A 16,625-nucleotide genomic window follows, 5' to 3' on the forward strand; every position below is an offset into this window, starting at 1 on the left:
AGCAAACAGCCCTGATCTGTCTCTCTTTAATCCCTCTATAGAAAAGGATGTGGTCAAAATCAACAGTAAACATGAAATAAGCACACAAGTGGAGTGGATGTTAGATGCTGGTTGATGATGGATGCTATTCAAGTGACAACACTAACAAAGGCTGTGATGCACTGTTGAGTGTCAGGATAATACAGAGCTCTATTAATTTCTCTCTAGAAGGATGGCTCTGTACTGGGGTGGATGAATATTCTAGCAGAATATTAATAAATGATGACGGGAGGTTCACAACACTTTGGATTGCTCAACTGTTGTTTTTGCATCCTCGTTCTCCAATCCGGTACAGTATGTCCTCAGTCGGGTTGTCCCATGATGCACTCAGTCCTCCTCCATCAGCACACAAACTGCCCGCTTCCTCACGATCTCCTCCCTCGCTATGTCATATCTAAATTCTGGCTCTGTACTTGAGCTGTATTTACAAAGAGCTGAATGATGTAGACATGTATCTATCACAGTATTCCAACGATGTTACCGTTGGCTCGTTCTTAACATATTCACAAATGAGAGAACTGCCATTAGTTACACGGTATGATAACTAGGATTACGAACCGAAATAAGTACTTTTAAGGGAACCATAAAAATACACTACAGAGGACCAATCATAGAGTGCGAACCAGGACACTGCTGTGGTAGTGACCTGTAGTGAACCCTCTCTAACAGCCTTCATAAAATGTAAACGACTGACTTACATAAACAACAATTATTTCAAAAACAATTATAGAAAATACTGCATTTTCTCTTCTTTTCCATATGAAATTACAGATTTTGTTTTTCTGAGGTAGGGTATAAATGCAACATTCACAATATCCCTTGTTGTTAAAAAAAAAACCCTTTCACTTGGGACAGAGTGGCTGGTGTGGACATATATGCTTTTTCTAGAGGGGAAAGCAGAGAGGGCCAGCTTAAAGAACTAAGCTGGCCATTTCCCACTCGTGGATGATAACCTGTGCACTCTCGTTGGCTCTTGTACTCGTTTGGGCGAGCAGGGTTGCAAATGCGCTTGTCAGTGTGATTTGGCCATGTAGCTGTCATTAAGGAGGAACATATGTAGACGGGGCGGACCGGAGCTTCTCACTATGATGCCAGCTCACATGCTGCATCATTACGTAGTTCAAAACCCTCTTGCAATATTTGCAGACTTTTTTTGTCTTTTCTGTTATCTTCTCGCATTTATTATTTTCTGACTTAAGGAAGCTCAAAAAGCGCCACACTCCTGATTTGAAACTGGAGGGTGCATCTTCTCTTTCAATATCGCCTGTTGCGGAGCCTTTGCTTTGTCTTATTTATGTTGTCGAGATGTCTCTAGTCTTGGGCATGACATAGGATGTTTGTACACGTAGTGACGTGGCACGTCAAGCAAGCGAAGTTAAAAGTAGATTACGCCCTCTGCTGTTCAAAAAGAGTATCGTGGTTCATTTTTCATCACACTGATTTTAAGTTGTATATTCTTTTCTATATTATCTTAATAACAGCCCAGTATCACTACTATGAGTAAACACACACGCACACACATTCCACCAAAGATAAAGACAGAAAATGAGCTCTATCTGTGATTTGTAAAAGAGCAGAGGAGCAGAACTGCGTTTCAGTCAACTACATAACCCCTACAGACGGTTCAAAAAATACATTTTTTGTTATTAAGGAGAAAGAAAAGTACCAAAAAAAGGTAGTGTTGGGTACTGAACCCAGTAATGGTACCCGAGTGTGTGAACATTACCCAACCCTAATGATAACTGAGCAGGTCCATTCTAGTTGGCTCATTCTGCCGCAAGTCAGTGAGAGGCAAAGTGAACAAACATCACATTGTTGTGGTGTGGTGGTATGCTGTTTCTTTTTCAATCAGCCATTGCAAAACAGGATGATGTGCCAGTTAGCGAAGTGTGATATCAATTAATTGGCTTTGTCCATGATGTGTAAAAATACTAACACAGTGTGAAGTGTGTGAGTTGCTCTATCTGGACCCAAGGTTATTGGCAGTAAGCTCAAAAGCCAGCATTAATAGACAGCGGAGGATGTCTGTTTTGCATTGCTCCATGGGGATGTACAGAAGTAAAAGCATTACAGATATGAGCTTTTATGCAGCCTTAAAAACCAAAAAAGCATCCTTGCCACTGAGCTACATAAAGCTCCACACAACAATGTATCATGACCCTTCCCTTCAATCTTTCTTCCACCCTTTTAGTTCTTATTCCCTCTGCTCATTTCCTCCCTTCTCTGCTTGTTTTTACGCCCCAGTGCCATGACTCAGTGGACAGCCAGGCAAGCTAAGGAGCTCCCTGGGGCCCAGAGGATGCTGTGTCTGTCTGTCCAGTGAGCAGCAACAGGTCTCAGTGTACCAGTACACAGAGACACAACACTGGACAGCGGTCACCCTATCATTATTGCTGTGTGAATTTTCCAAGTCTAAAGTGTCTCTACAATTTGGGAGAACTTGACAACTTCTCATGTGGCACTACAAAAAATTCCTCCTACACTGTTCAGTATACTATAATAACCTGCCAAGGCACAGAAAAGCCAACTCACTGATATCCGTAGGTAGGCAGAGCAGCTCTACTGTTTGCTCCAGGCGATGACCTAAAACACAAAAGGAGAGCAAGCGTCAAACTGAGCATCAAACTGACAACCCACATGAAAGACACAGTTCAGCATGAAGATTGAGCTTTGATCCTTTTCTTCTCCCTGAATGTGCAGAAAGTTCGAGGGGCGATGATGAGAAATGGGATTATTGGGTCGTATTTGGGTCACAAAACAGACGGTGGCAGTTGTCATTCAACTCAGAAATAAGGACCCAAATTGACAATAGAAGTTTTTGCAATTGCATCATGCTAGGGATGACTAAGGGCTGTTCAAATCTTCTGCAAACTTTCCTGACAGATCCACACATTTATTTTTCTCTATACAAAAATGATACAAAAATAGTATGCGATAACACATATTATAAAAACTTTATTGTAGGAAAGTAATTAAGAAATGTTAAATAAATGAACTTGAAATTTATGTCAGATTGGCTGTGCTATTTCTTATTAGAGAGTGCATGTCTATATCTGTTCAACCAAATAAATTACCTGTATTACTATCTGTCCTCAAAACAGGCAGAATTTAAGCCAGATGTGGGCGGGGTTTAAAAGATAAACGGGTGGGACTTAATTGGAAGTTGGTATTTTAAGCCCGAAATTGATGGGGTTGATCAGAAGTTGCTGTGTTTATTATCAGAAAAACCACTTGGAGAACAGCCTCAAAATCGAGCTTAAGATCATTTTTGATCACAGGAATAATGGACTGAAGACAGCTACCTGAATTAGGATTTTTGTTCATCATGAGTGCAGATATTGACACATTTTTCTTGGATGATGCTTGTCCTCCTAAAACATTCATTATGTGCACCGGGTACTAGTTTCATCCAATTATTCAGCTAAACCCTATTTCTTATCTAGACCAAGTCTATTAAAGGCTAAGGAAGGCAATATATATATTACATATCAAAACCAATAGTATATATATATATATATATATATATATATATATATATATATATATATATATATATATATATATATATATATATATATATATATATATATATATATATATAACTTGTAGGGCTGTCAAATGATTAATTTTTTAATGGCAATTAATCCAAGAATTTTAGTTAATTGCAGTTAATTGTATTTTTTAATTGCATATTTTCAATTCCATTATTTTGCATTACAACACAGTTATCAGGTCAATATAGATATTGTAAAGCAATTCTTACTAGATTGTACCCAGGGGTACCCACACTATTAATTTTCATTCAGAGATCTTGAGGTCAGATGTCAAGGAACCCTTGTAAAATGGCCATACCAGCTTGAACTTCAGGCAGAGTTGAAGTGAGATGTGCTTCAGGACTCTTTAGGCCTCCACTGTTTGACATGGAAATGTGGCTACACGAGAGCGACTGGCCAGCAGCAGGATTTCAGGGCAGGCGCTACAGTAAACCTAGTGAAACTAGCAGCATTACTGGAGCTCGACTGCATTCTCCCCAATTCTGACAGCAGGGCTTCACCATCTGCCACTAAGCCAAGGCCACATGTCAGATCTCATCCTCATGGCCTGAGACCCCTTGTGACAGCCTCGAGTTGCTGTCCCCACTCAGCAGTTGGATCAGATTAACCAGAAAACACACCAGCAGGATACATACTGTTGGTGGCAGTTAGATAGCTCTTTCACAACAGCCAGCAGGGGTTGTGCTGAGTGAAGAGATAGGGTCAAAAGGGGGTAAAAAAAAAAAAAAAAAAGCTAGGTAGGTGATGTAAGATGTGATGAAGATAACAGCAGTGGTAGCTATGTGCCAAATGACAGAATAGCTAAGGTGCCATGATGATTCCTAAATAACACAAAATCTTATCAAGTGATTTCCACTTGGCATTGGATAACCACTGATCATTATGACAGATCAAAATGTCCTTCAAAAACAGCTGACTTTACAGTCAAAAGCATTTCCAGCTTTGCTTGACCAAAATGTAGAGAAGAAAATCTGTCGAAGCCTAATCTACAGGACACATATACATCCACAACAAGAAAGAGAAACAGTGCAGAAGTGGACATACATGGAAGCAATGTCCTTTTTGAAATCTTTCACAGTAAGGAAAATGTAAGCTTAACCTATTCAGAAATGCATTACAGCTGTAATAATGTTCACAGCAGAGTGCAATTTAATAGCCGCACAGTATCTTTTCATAATTCAGGTAACCGCAGTGCCGGATGCAAGATGCAGGCAGAAAGTGGTGACAGCCAGGGAGGTAACTCCATGGGAGAGAGGGAGGAAATTAGTTTTTCATTTTGCCTCATATTGCACATTTTCCCAACAAATGCAACAATAAAATGCATCGTACTCAGTGTACAAAGATTCTGTGCAATGGTATTGTTCAACGGATAACGCATTGAAAAAAAATGCATATGAAAAATACAGTCTTAGTATTCAAAAGCCCTAAATCCTTGGTGAACACATTGTTATTCTTATGGGGACCATATTTTGGTTGAGTTCCTGCAAAGTGATGCCAGAATTTTGTCCCCAAAAGGTGAGAAATACATAACACACAGAGACTGTGTTCAAAGTAGTTACAATGACAATGTCTCTGCCATCTAACCACCAATCAAGTCCACCATGGCTCCCCTCCTCCTACTTGCATACAGCCCTGAGGCTTGTATTGGTCCCACAGGTCCAACTCACACTGCAGCACACTGCAGCGAAACAGTGTTTGAGACAGAACACTCAGCAGATCACATTTACAACCAACCCAAAGGGAAACAACATTTAGAAAGAGGAGATACTCAAGTAAGGCAATCTAGGAATCTTGATCTATTGTGTAGCCTCATTCTGAGCACCTTTTATCTATTATTAGGTACTGTGAAGCAAACACAGCAGACTGCTTTTGTTTCACTTTTTATCTATTAACCTAAATCCAGATGCATAAAATTCCTCTCTCTTTATCAAAAAAATGCTATTGCTGCCTCTATGTCTGCTTCCCTGAATACCCTTACCAATGTTATACATCATTCCTGACTAATCACAGTATTTAAGTCTTGTTTCACTATACTGTAAACAATTAGCTGTAAACATTCAACCCAGAAACTAGACTGGCAAATCAAAGAGCACGAGCATGCAACTGAATACATAGAAGATATTTTTCACAGATTTTTTATCCTTACTCTTTCTTCATATAGCCTCAAGAAGCTACACAAGCAGTCCTAAAAGATGCTGATAGTAGGCTTGTTGAACATAATCATCTGCAATTAAAAAGGACATCCTTTGATTTTGCAAAGCAAATCAGAGCTGTTTCATTCCATGTAAGACATTTTATTTGTCCCAATTCAGACTCGGCATTAAAATGTACTATATATAGATAACACCATACAGGTTATCAAATATACCAAATAATCAAATGTGCAAACTCTTATACAGGTGACATGTGGCTCACAGTGTCACAAAATAACAGCAGACTTTGATTTCTGCCAGCGGAGTGCCATGGCACGAATACAGAGCACTAGCCTTAGATACAATCTGACAAGAATCGAAAAAAATAAATAAATAAAATAGGACTGGACTTAACAGAAAAAACACATCCTCTGTCTGATGCTGATATTGATCATTCACGCTGTGGCTGGGAGGTTGTCTGAAAAGTTTCTCTGTGCTCACCTTGGTGTGATGTGGAAACCTGAAAGCCTGTAGATCATATACACTTGAATGAACTTCAGAGTGAAGTAGGAGACATCTCGTGTCTGATACTTCTGAGTATTCATAGATTATGGATTTTTAAATGAGGGAGAGCAATGTGGAAAACCGATAACAGACAGATGGACAACACTTCCACTCCCATGGTACAAAATGAAACCAAAACATCCTGCATTTGGGTGCTGCCATCTTGTGCTGGTGGTGTCAATTGGAGCCAAAATCTGCAACTCTTGGTCCCGCCTGGGCACTCGCCTAAATCGGCACTATAGAGACAGAGCACATTAAATCCATCCCCACCTGTGGAGAAAACAATCCATAGCTCTCCATTGACTTTGTACTGCCTTAGGTGCTTCCTTTGCACTGGCAAACAGCAGAAGAATGTCTAAAAGCTGCTGTGTGATGGGATGCCCCACCAAGAACCTAGAAATATGTTTTTATAAACTGCCAAACTGAAAAAGTGAGCTATTAAATGAAGGGGATTTTTAGAGTGATACCGCTACTCTGTGGTCTTGCTCTAATATATTTTTGCCAGTCCGTGAATGCAGCTGGATGTCACTCATTTGGTGGATAATTGATCTGTTCATACGTTCACAGCTGATCAAATTGATAGATGAGAGGAGGTATTTGCTGGTTTCTGTAAGAGAAAGTCGGTTTTCGGCCAAGCAGAATGAACGGTTTAGTTCTGCTGCTCTTCTCTGCCTCTACTGGGCTATAAATAACCCAACGGAGTACATATTTTTATATCGCTTGACGATGGTGGGGCAAATTAGACTATGGTGGCCTGCCATAGCCTTGGTTATTAATGGGAAAACATGGTGTCAATCATGAGATTACACCCCCTTTTTTATGAGAATAAATAGCTAAAACAAAATTGAGCAGAAACAACAGGGTAAAAGTAACAACATAAAATGGCAAAAATCATAACTGGAAGGAATATCATTTGACATATATTTTGATTATGTAGTTCAGCCCATGTCCCATCCTCTAACATGGAGGGGTGGGGGTTTATAACCTAATACTGCAGCCAGATACCAGAGGACGATCAAGATGTTTTAGCTTCACTTTTGGGGAACTATCAGGTTATCCATCTTTCTGTACAATCCATGGTAGTAATGTTTGAAAATATATTGTGATGATGACTTCCGTTGTTGAAATGCTTTTTGGTATGAACATGAAACACAGAAGGCCTGCTAATGAAAAAAGTGGAAAAGTCTCAATGCTAACCTACATTTAGCAAATACAGAAACACAACACACTTGTATGCACACCTACATCTCAACTCATCAGAGTCCATCTCCAGCAGGAAATCTATCCGCATTGATGTCCATCCTCCCTCCCTCCTTTCTATGTTGATGCAGGCAAAAGCTTACAGTGCCCTGCTCATTCTAAAACCCTGCATAAGCTGTTCCCTGGTATTTTACACCCCGTCAACATTTTTACAAGGTTGCTCGCTGCCATGCTGTTGTGACCTCCTGTCTCGGAGCAATAACTAAGCTCTCCTTTCTGAATTACAGACCTGAGGCACGTAAAGATGGAACAGAGGATGAAATGAGTGGGCTCTGAGGCAGAGCAGAGATAAACAAGCCGCTGGCTGCTAACAGTCCAGTTAGGATGTCCTGACCTTCAGCTTTACTCTGAGCGCTGTTCAGCAGTCACTGTTAAGGGGAAACATAACAAACAAAAGATTATTCCAGTCATCTTCTTCAAGTTTAGAATATGGTGCATAATAGTGTGTACAACATCATGACAGGGAAGTCATTAAGTACTTATGTGAACACTGACACAAGAACTCATGTGGTTATGTTCAAATTCCCTGTCTTTTAAACCCACCTAAATTAATTCTCTCATTAGTATTGCTCAGCTAGCTTCAACTCATCCCAGACTGAGAGGTCAGCATAGACGACTCCAATTTCAGCAAGTCCGACCAAACCGATGGACTGTTTTTTAGCTTATTGCTGAGGTGTGGAACCTCTATTTCTGACCTTTATAATGCCTCCTGAACCAAATCAGAAGGGACGTGAAACTATTTGATGCAGTGCTTCTCCAATTAGTTGTATGCAGTGTACTACATGTTCAGTGTTGTCTGTTAATGAGTCTAGAGATGCACAGCACACCAGAGAAATTACTGAATCACATACCCCAAACTTGTGCTTTTTCTGTTGGGCTGTTAAAGATATCAGAATTTGCAGACCAGAAAAAGCTTCCTAAATTAGAAAAAGAAAACAATTGAATATCTATATAGCTTAAAGTGCCTCATAAAAATGTGCCATGTTGCAAAAGGCAATTTGGATCTTTCTGCTATTTAGACTAAGCCCCCAACGGCACAACCCCCAATCAACATAGCAGGTTACGCCCACAACCAAAACAAAACGGATTGGAACCTGCTGTCATTCCCAAATTGATTAACAGCTCCTTAAATACAGACTAACATTGTGACATCTTGATTTGCACTGATAATGATTTCATTGTAATGACTTTTATTTTACCTTGTTTTTATGACAATTACTTTGTCAAGGTAATATACTAACTTATTACTGTATATTAATGATTTTTGACTTTATGATCTATGGATGCATTGCTGCTTCTTTTAAACTGTGTCTTATAAGGTGTCCTTGAGTGCTTTTAAAGGTGCCTATAAATAAAATGTGCCCCTCTCATGTGATATTGCCTAATTAAATATCTGTATTTTGCTTTGTTCTCTAATTTTTGTGTGTAAATAAATAAATGCAGCATTTAAAATAAATCGTCAGTATCAAATAAAAAATCAGTTACAATCAAAGTATCCCTCCACTTCCTCATGCAGTGAGGGTTTTTTAAAGCACAGAGCCACTGTGTATGTTTACATGCAGCTCAATAACAAGTCTCTAATAATTACTTGATATTGTCATTCAGGTAAAGACACTCATTAAGACAATCACTGCAGCCACCTAGATACAGACCTATCGGCTCCTGTGCTGATTTTCATTCAACTTACTTACAACAATAAAATAATAGAATAGATTTATACATACATTTGGTGTTCTCCATGAATTAATTAGATAACTAATAAAAAAATGGATGGAAAATAAATTACTTTCTGACAGCGTTCAAGTGTTATCTACTGTGCACTCAGTATTTTAGTACTTTAAATTCCACCCCCGGATCTTTCTTAAAATATATCACCACTGAAGCTGCCCTAGTAATATCGTGATGCATTGTTATATCAGCCATATTTGACGTTGTATCTGTACAGTAGTCCAACAAACAACAGAATGGATCCACAAATAGAAGGCACATCCTCAATATCTGCTTTTTGACAGTGCTAAAGTGCTATAGGATCTTTTCTGCTGATACTGTAACCCATAAGGTGAGTAATAGCAATAGAAAGATGGCCTATATAACAACACTGCAGAGCAAAGAGGAAGATTTGGGCCAGCCATAAAAATGCACCTGCTGAGTCTGGTCTTTGATGTGTTACTGAGGTTCAGGGGTATCACATTTTTTTCTCAACCTTCAGCAGAACACAGAACAGCATGACAGCATAGATAGATGTCTGCACATCAGTCTCTGCTTGACTGGCTCCATCCTCAGAAAACCTTGCCACCTTTCTTCTAGTCAGAGGGTAAATGCTAACGTGGAGTCCGAGGTTCTGAGGTCACCTGTTGTGGAGGCACACCCAGATGTCACAGCAGTTATAACAAATGGAAACTGAAGGCCTTCGCTCTACGACAAATTCACAAGCATGTCAATGTTGCAATGCAACTTACAACAACTACTCCTCATTCAAGTGGAGTCATTAAATGTTTTTTTTTTCAGGTGTTTACTACATTTGAAATTATTTAAAGAACTGGAACCCAATCAAACACAATATGCTAATAAAATAATATGTAATCTTCTATGTGGAGCATAGATTGTATAAATACTTAACTACCATGATGTCACCGACTGGTTTGTGGACTGCCGTTAAGAAGACTCAAGTTCAACATTTCCGCCGTCCCCATCTTGGTTTTTTTTGGAGCAGTGACCATATCTGAATGAGAGGTTGGAGCTGTGGAGGAGCGAGGGGTAGATCTGTCCAATGGGTTCTGATCTGACCCACAGACTATGGCGTTGTCTCACAAATAGCCTGTCACTAAAGCGGCCCTACCCTCAATTTTGCGTAACTTTTGGCCTTAATAAAATGTCAATAAGTAAGCAATAAAAAAATTCACCCCATGGGTGTTGTATAGAGACCAACACCATTTTTTTGTCTCCGGCTGTAAACATGTTTATTTCTGCTGGGATGTTGTGTATTTCAATATGAGAGTCTATGAGGATTTAATCTGTGTCGGAGCCAGCCTCAAGAGGCCATTCAAGGAACTGCAGATTTCGGCACATCCACATTGGCATTTGTGTGGAGTAACTAGTTACAGGACTTAAATTACAAAATAAATGTAATTGTAATCATCAATGTTTACTGAGAAAAAATGTCATTAAAATAGTTACTAATCAAAATGTTGGTGATAATAAAGTGGTAACATGAAAATAAATAGTTTCAGTAAAAAATGTATACGTTGAATAAAACATCCATTCTGTTGCTTAACATGTTTTTGCCATGCAAAATACTCAACTCTTCATGACTTTTTTTCCATATCAAGTTTGGGAGTTTGAACACGGTATCATAGTTAACGAGCCAAGTTAGTCACTCTGCAGTTAAATCTCAGGACCAAAACATTCCCCGAAGTATACGGCACACTGACCGACAAAAAGTGACTGCTTGACTTGAAGCATCTTCGTCGACGAAGGGGTCTCCAACTGATGATTCAACTCGTTGACTTTCAGAGGACAGCCCCACTGTTTTCCCCTTCTTGGCCTTTTATTTTTCTATCAGTGTGTTCCCCTCTTTCCCTGCTCCTCTCTGAGCAAGTCTCACATTGTAGATAAAACAACCATCTGGTTGCTCTCCATCAGCTTTATCACACAAATGATAAACAATCATCGATGTTGTCAACCAACAAACATGTCTGACTATAGAAATAATGGCCCACAGGCTGGTACACCAAAGCAATTCAAGATTCAGCCTGATTTACATTCGCCATGCTTGAATAACAACAGCGTGCTACACTGTATATGTAAACACATTTACCTCTGGACCTATAGACAACACTGTTTCTTCAAACAGCAGCAATCTCTCACTGTTCTCACTGTCAAGAAATTCACCAGATGTGAATTTGTCTGCGCATCCCAACAATGACAGCAGCAGGTGAAGCTCTCTGCACATCTAAATGCTAATGTCATGCGGCTCCTCGAACAAATGCGGTAGCTAATGAGCGGGCTTGGTGAATGCATCTTAAGCTCAAGTAATGACATAAGTGACAGCATACCGAGGGAGAGGAGTCCTGTTATGACTCATAACGCAGCAGGAGGGTTGTTAAAATGGTTATATTAAGGTCATGCATAAATACACGAGCACTAACCCACACACACACAGGCATCCCGACAAACTAACAACGCCAACTGTTTGCTGAGGTTAGTTCTTTTGAAATTCAAGGTTTTCTAATAAGATCACATGTAAAATACCTGCATCTTTGCTTTTGTATGCATAAATCTCAGTCTTACAACATAAAAGGGCCAATTCTGGAGGAAGACTGATACTTATCCAAAGTGACAAATGAAGAAATCTACCTTATGCTACATGTGAAATGCATGCAAACATGTGCAAGAACACTCAGACTTAAAGTTTGCAAAATACATGCCGGTAACTCTAAGGAAAACAAACAGCTGAAGCAAAGAAATGCAGTGCATAACACTTAGGTGGGGAAACTGCTGAGTACCTCATTGATTAAAATGTCACCAAAATGGCTATGACTCTAAATCATAAATGAATCTGTAAGAATCAAGGGTAAAGGTGTCACTAAAAAGGACCGAAACCTGTTCCATCTGTTTTGACAGATAATAGAGTAATTTTATGGTGGTAGGTGAGAGTAGCAATGGCTGTTAGGAAACAGAAGGCCTTTGTGAAAGACTACTGCACATGTATCAGTAAATACAATAATGTGCATTTCTATGGGCTTCATGATCATGTGAACAACACCTGGCAAACCTCCTGCAGCATGTACTCTCAGTACTGGCATGTCCTCTCTGTATATGAGATCTATTTTGGTAGATACACTCTGGCTTGGTGCCCTGGACTGCTGCTTGAAGCTTTATGGTTTATATTTTTCATGTTCTTGCACCCTGTTGTCTTGTAACATAGAAGTAGTACCCAAACCCGTTATTTAAATATATATTGGGTTTGGGTACTATTTTGGAGCCAGTTCCATACTGATAAGATACTTAAAACACAGTAAGCTCTGAAACTAAACCATCTTTTATTGAATATTCAGTATTTTCTTGCGCTTTTTTTATTTTTTAGAGAGGCACCCCAAGTTTTACATGGAAAGATGTGTTTATTTGTCACAAAGTGTATTGCTGGGATTGTAAAAACAGTGCTGGGGTGATGATGGTTTTTTTTTGTAGACCAACATTGAAGTTGGTCGCTCTAGTTCCCTTGACCAAGAACAAAAAGCCAATGGGATTTTTTCATTAGATTTTAAATTACTGCAGAAAATAAAAGCTATGTGGCATACTAAAGTTTATGATATATGTTTTTTTCTGCAAGATAATCTTCACAACTAAACATAACTTTTTTATATTTTTGAAGCATATGCAATCGCTATAAACAAACTACACCACTGTTGCATAACTCACCGTCACTACCAGAATGAGGTTGTAGAGCTGTGTTTAGTGCGATGACACTCTGTATTCTTATTAAGCAATCGCCTTTTTTAAGACACAGTAAAGCTTTGAAATTTACCTGTGGGGTATGGATGTATTTTATGTTGTAGAAAAAAAAAACATGAAAATATCTTAGGCTTGTGTCAACCCCAGACCTTATTTCAGACTTCTAAACAAAAGTCCATTCAAAAGCCCATCGACTCCAAGTCTGAGAAAATAGACCAGATGTTGCTTTCACAAAAGAAACTCCAATCTCTGGAAAAAAATCTACAGAGAGAACAGCTGCATATTTAATTTAATATCTGTTGCTATTCATCTCGTTACCAAATTGTAGCAACAGTAAAGGCTATGAACATTAAGTTAATTAGCCTGTCTGGCAAAACTGTACTCTCTCTGCTTTCCCAGCCAACAAAATATCATTACAGATGTCAAATAAACCCCCGAACTGTAGTTATGCTTAACTAAAGTTATCTACGCATGTTCAAAGCTGGACCTAACTAGAGTCAGATGTTTTAAATACTGAGCTAGATCACAGAGAACACAACTGTGAAGGGAAAGCAGACTGATTCAGACAGATCCAGTTAACGAATAATGCTGTTTCAATGCTTCTCTCTCTCTCTCTCCCTCTCTGGGTGAGAGTGCCACCCATGATTAATGCAGCTATGAATGGGTTTCTTTTTCACCAAGCACTGTGGGAGAAGGGTTTCTTTCGTTCTTTCTCTCTCTCACTTTCTTTCTTTCTTAGCCATTTTGCTTTCCTCCCAATGTGACCTGATTTAGTCACGGAGTGTGAAGCTGATTTGGACTCATTTACATGCTAATGCCATAAAGAGAGGTGAAATGATGTGTACGCATCACCTCATTGATTCTAGGGGACACCACCGCACTTGGAAAAAATGATCTGCGGTTTAAACGACAGTATTCACAGACTCATTATTCATAAATTTGAGAAGGGAATAGCATAAAAGAACATGTTCTTCCTGTAGTACCATGAAGTACGGTTCATATTATGTTTAGATGACATCCCCTTGTCCAGTTTCAATATTGCTAACCCTAAACTAACTTTCTATTTCTATTGTGAAGGAGGATGCAAAGTGGCAAAGTAGACAGCTTAAAAGATGTGTTGGTTACATGTATCTTAATAAACATATTTCATATAAATGTCCCTATGTGCAACAGTAGGTCAGTTAAAAACATGTTCTTTGAGCAAAGGTGGTTTATGACTGAAAAAGCTGCTGTATGACTGAGGGGGAGTCAGATAAAACTTGCAGAGACATAATACAAAAACACACAATACAACTTGACAAAGCTGCTGCTCGCCACACAGAGCAGGACAACATGATAATGTACAAATATGCAGGTATGTAATTCAAGGGAATTAACTTTTTTGTTACACCAATATATCTCACTTGTAAAGACATGCTTACATGTTACTGATTTCAAGGCAACTTTCTTTTTTGAAGAATAACTTTGAATTTAATTCTAGGGTTGAATTACGTCAGTCAAATCAGATTTGGTTGTTCAGTATGAATATTTGATGTTTTGTTTTTCCATATAAAGATTTTTTGCGGGGCTTTTATGCCTTTAGTTGATCAGAAATATTAAGCGTGAAAGGGGGAGAGAGGGGGCAACGTGCAGCAAAGGGCCGAGGCCAGAATCGAACCCACGGCCGCTGCAGCGAGGACACAGCCTCTTTACATTGGGCGCCTGCTCTGTCCACTGAGCCACCTGATATACCTTTCATACAAAGTTTTAAAATGAAGAAAGGATCAGTGGGAAGTTCAATGTGTCAGCTGCAAGTTTTGTAATACAGTAAACAATCTAAAAGTTCTAACAGTGGATCAGCAGTGTGCAACAAAACTTTACACCGACGCTAGATGTCAAAAGAGACTGTATTGTATTTACTTGCTATAAGTAAATTTACCACTTCTAAGCAGAAAAGCAAAGTTAATGTTATCTTAGAGCCTCTCCTCCTCTGTGCCGCTACCTGCATCTACACATCAGCCTGTACCAAAGAGCATTATGAAAGTCAAGAGCACTCCCTCCGCTCCAAAATCTCCGCTCTTCAATGTCCCCTAAAGTACACTGCACAGCACAGTGACTCCAAAATATTAACAAAATGACTGCTCGATTTGAAGCAATCTCGACTAAGGGGTCTCCAACTGATGATTCAAATCTCCAACATTTTAGGGGCAGCCCTATAAAATTCCCTCTAATAAAACTGTCACCAGCAGCAGTCAAAAAAAAAGGTCAACTGCATGCCTGGAAGCAATGATGTATTTAAGGTAGCAGTGATGATAATATCATATTTGTTTAGTAGGAGACGAATCAAAAGCGATTTAGTGAACCAGTATGTTTTGAAGACCACGTGCTTGAGACGATGTGGCCTTGACCTACACACTTGACTAAATATGGTATCATTGTGACACTCAGGAAAGTGTAAACGACACATCCTGCTGGCCAGCAACATCTCTGACAAACCTTTTCATGCCTGAACTCATCGCTGCTTGATATTGATTACCTGAAGGTGCAGGTCGTTGATGTGTTGAAGAATGTCAGGGGAGTAAAGACAAGTGTTTGATGAATTCTGAAGACTAACTTCTCAAACTTTAATGGATTTTACAGCAGGACCAGAGAAGCAGGACAAAGACTCGTTACTGACAGTGAGGGGAAAAGATATCGAAAGAAAAGCATTACATTGCAAAGACAGCCTCTGTGGAAGTTATCTTGCAGCACTAACACTAACACAGCTGAGATAATCTTCTCCTTTGTCTTTGAATGGAAAAGTGACTTTACTAACTATTCACCACCCGCACCATCAGTTCAAACAACAAATCAAAGACTCACATTTTGAGAACTGTCACAAATGTCGAAACATTACCTCCTTCACCATGCCTGGCACAGAGCGTGACCCAAATTTCTGCATGTTTCCTTTCCCTGGTAGCGAAGAGCAGTAGAGCAATAGTAGCACGATATACCCCTGAGCCGAAGGTCAACACTTCATCGAGAATAACGCTTGGCCTCTCAAAGACCGATCAAGCCACTTTAGATCGATAGTATCCAGTGGATGAAAGCTATGGGGGACAGCTTTGTTTCTGAATCAAAGCACTCTAGTGCGGGTTTAGAAGAAAGCATAACAGAGGCAGATACACAGATCACACTTTCAAGGAAAAACTGAAATCGAATAAGACAGCGCTGTCAAAACAACTTGAGTAACACTGATATGGCTGTCATATTCATGTGTGTGATACTAGAACGAAGTCAAGAGCCAGACAACAAGGGCTGACCCATCTCCTTTAGGATATTCATGCTTTATTTAGAGACAACTGACTGCAAATATTATACAGTCTGGCTTTTTGTATGGTTATAGTATGGCAATCCTTTAGATGTCACTTAGAGACAAAACTTAAACAATATCTACGTCAGATTGCTCAAGCTTACAAAAATGATTCAATCCAGCATCACATTGATATACTGTGCCATGGTCACTGAATACAAATTTGAATACAAAAGGTTAACTGTAGATGAATGTCAAATTGAAAATACAATGTGAATATATCTTAAGAGCAACATCATCATCTGATATGCAATGGTGAGTCAGTTATCCTTGCAACTCTGACTAAGTTTT

General features: G+C 39.3%; 1 protein-coding gene across 6 annotated transcripts in view; it reads right to left on the reverse strand.

Annotated features, from left to right (window-relative positions):
• apba2b (amyloid beta precursor protein binding family A member 2b) overlaps window positions 1-16,625 on the reverse strand; it is an 86,024-nt gene that overhangs the window by 61,558 nt on the left and 7,841 nt on the right. For 4 of the 6 annotated variants that reach the window (XM_088077140.1, XM_088077112.1, XM_088077121.1 and 1 more), the window contains one exon: window positions 2,572-2,622. The exons of the other annotated variants lie outside the window; for them this stretch is intronic. The gene's annotated coding sequence lies outside the window, so the exon portion shown is untranslated. The remainder of the gene's footprint in view (window positions 1-2,571; window positions 2,623-16,625) is intronic. 6 annotated transcript variants of the gene reach the window in all.

This window comes from Plectropomus leopardus, chromosome 1 (genome assembly GCF_026936395.1).
Source record: "Plectropomus leopardus strain MGB_pleo_1.0 chromosome 1, ASM2693639v1, whole genome shotgun sequence".
Lineage (NCBI taxonomy): Eukaryota > Metazoa > Chordata > Actinopteri > Perciformes > Serranidae > Plectropomus > Plectropomus leopardus.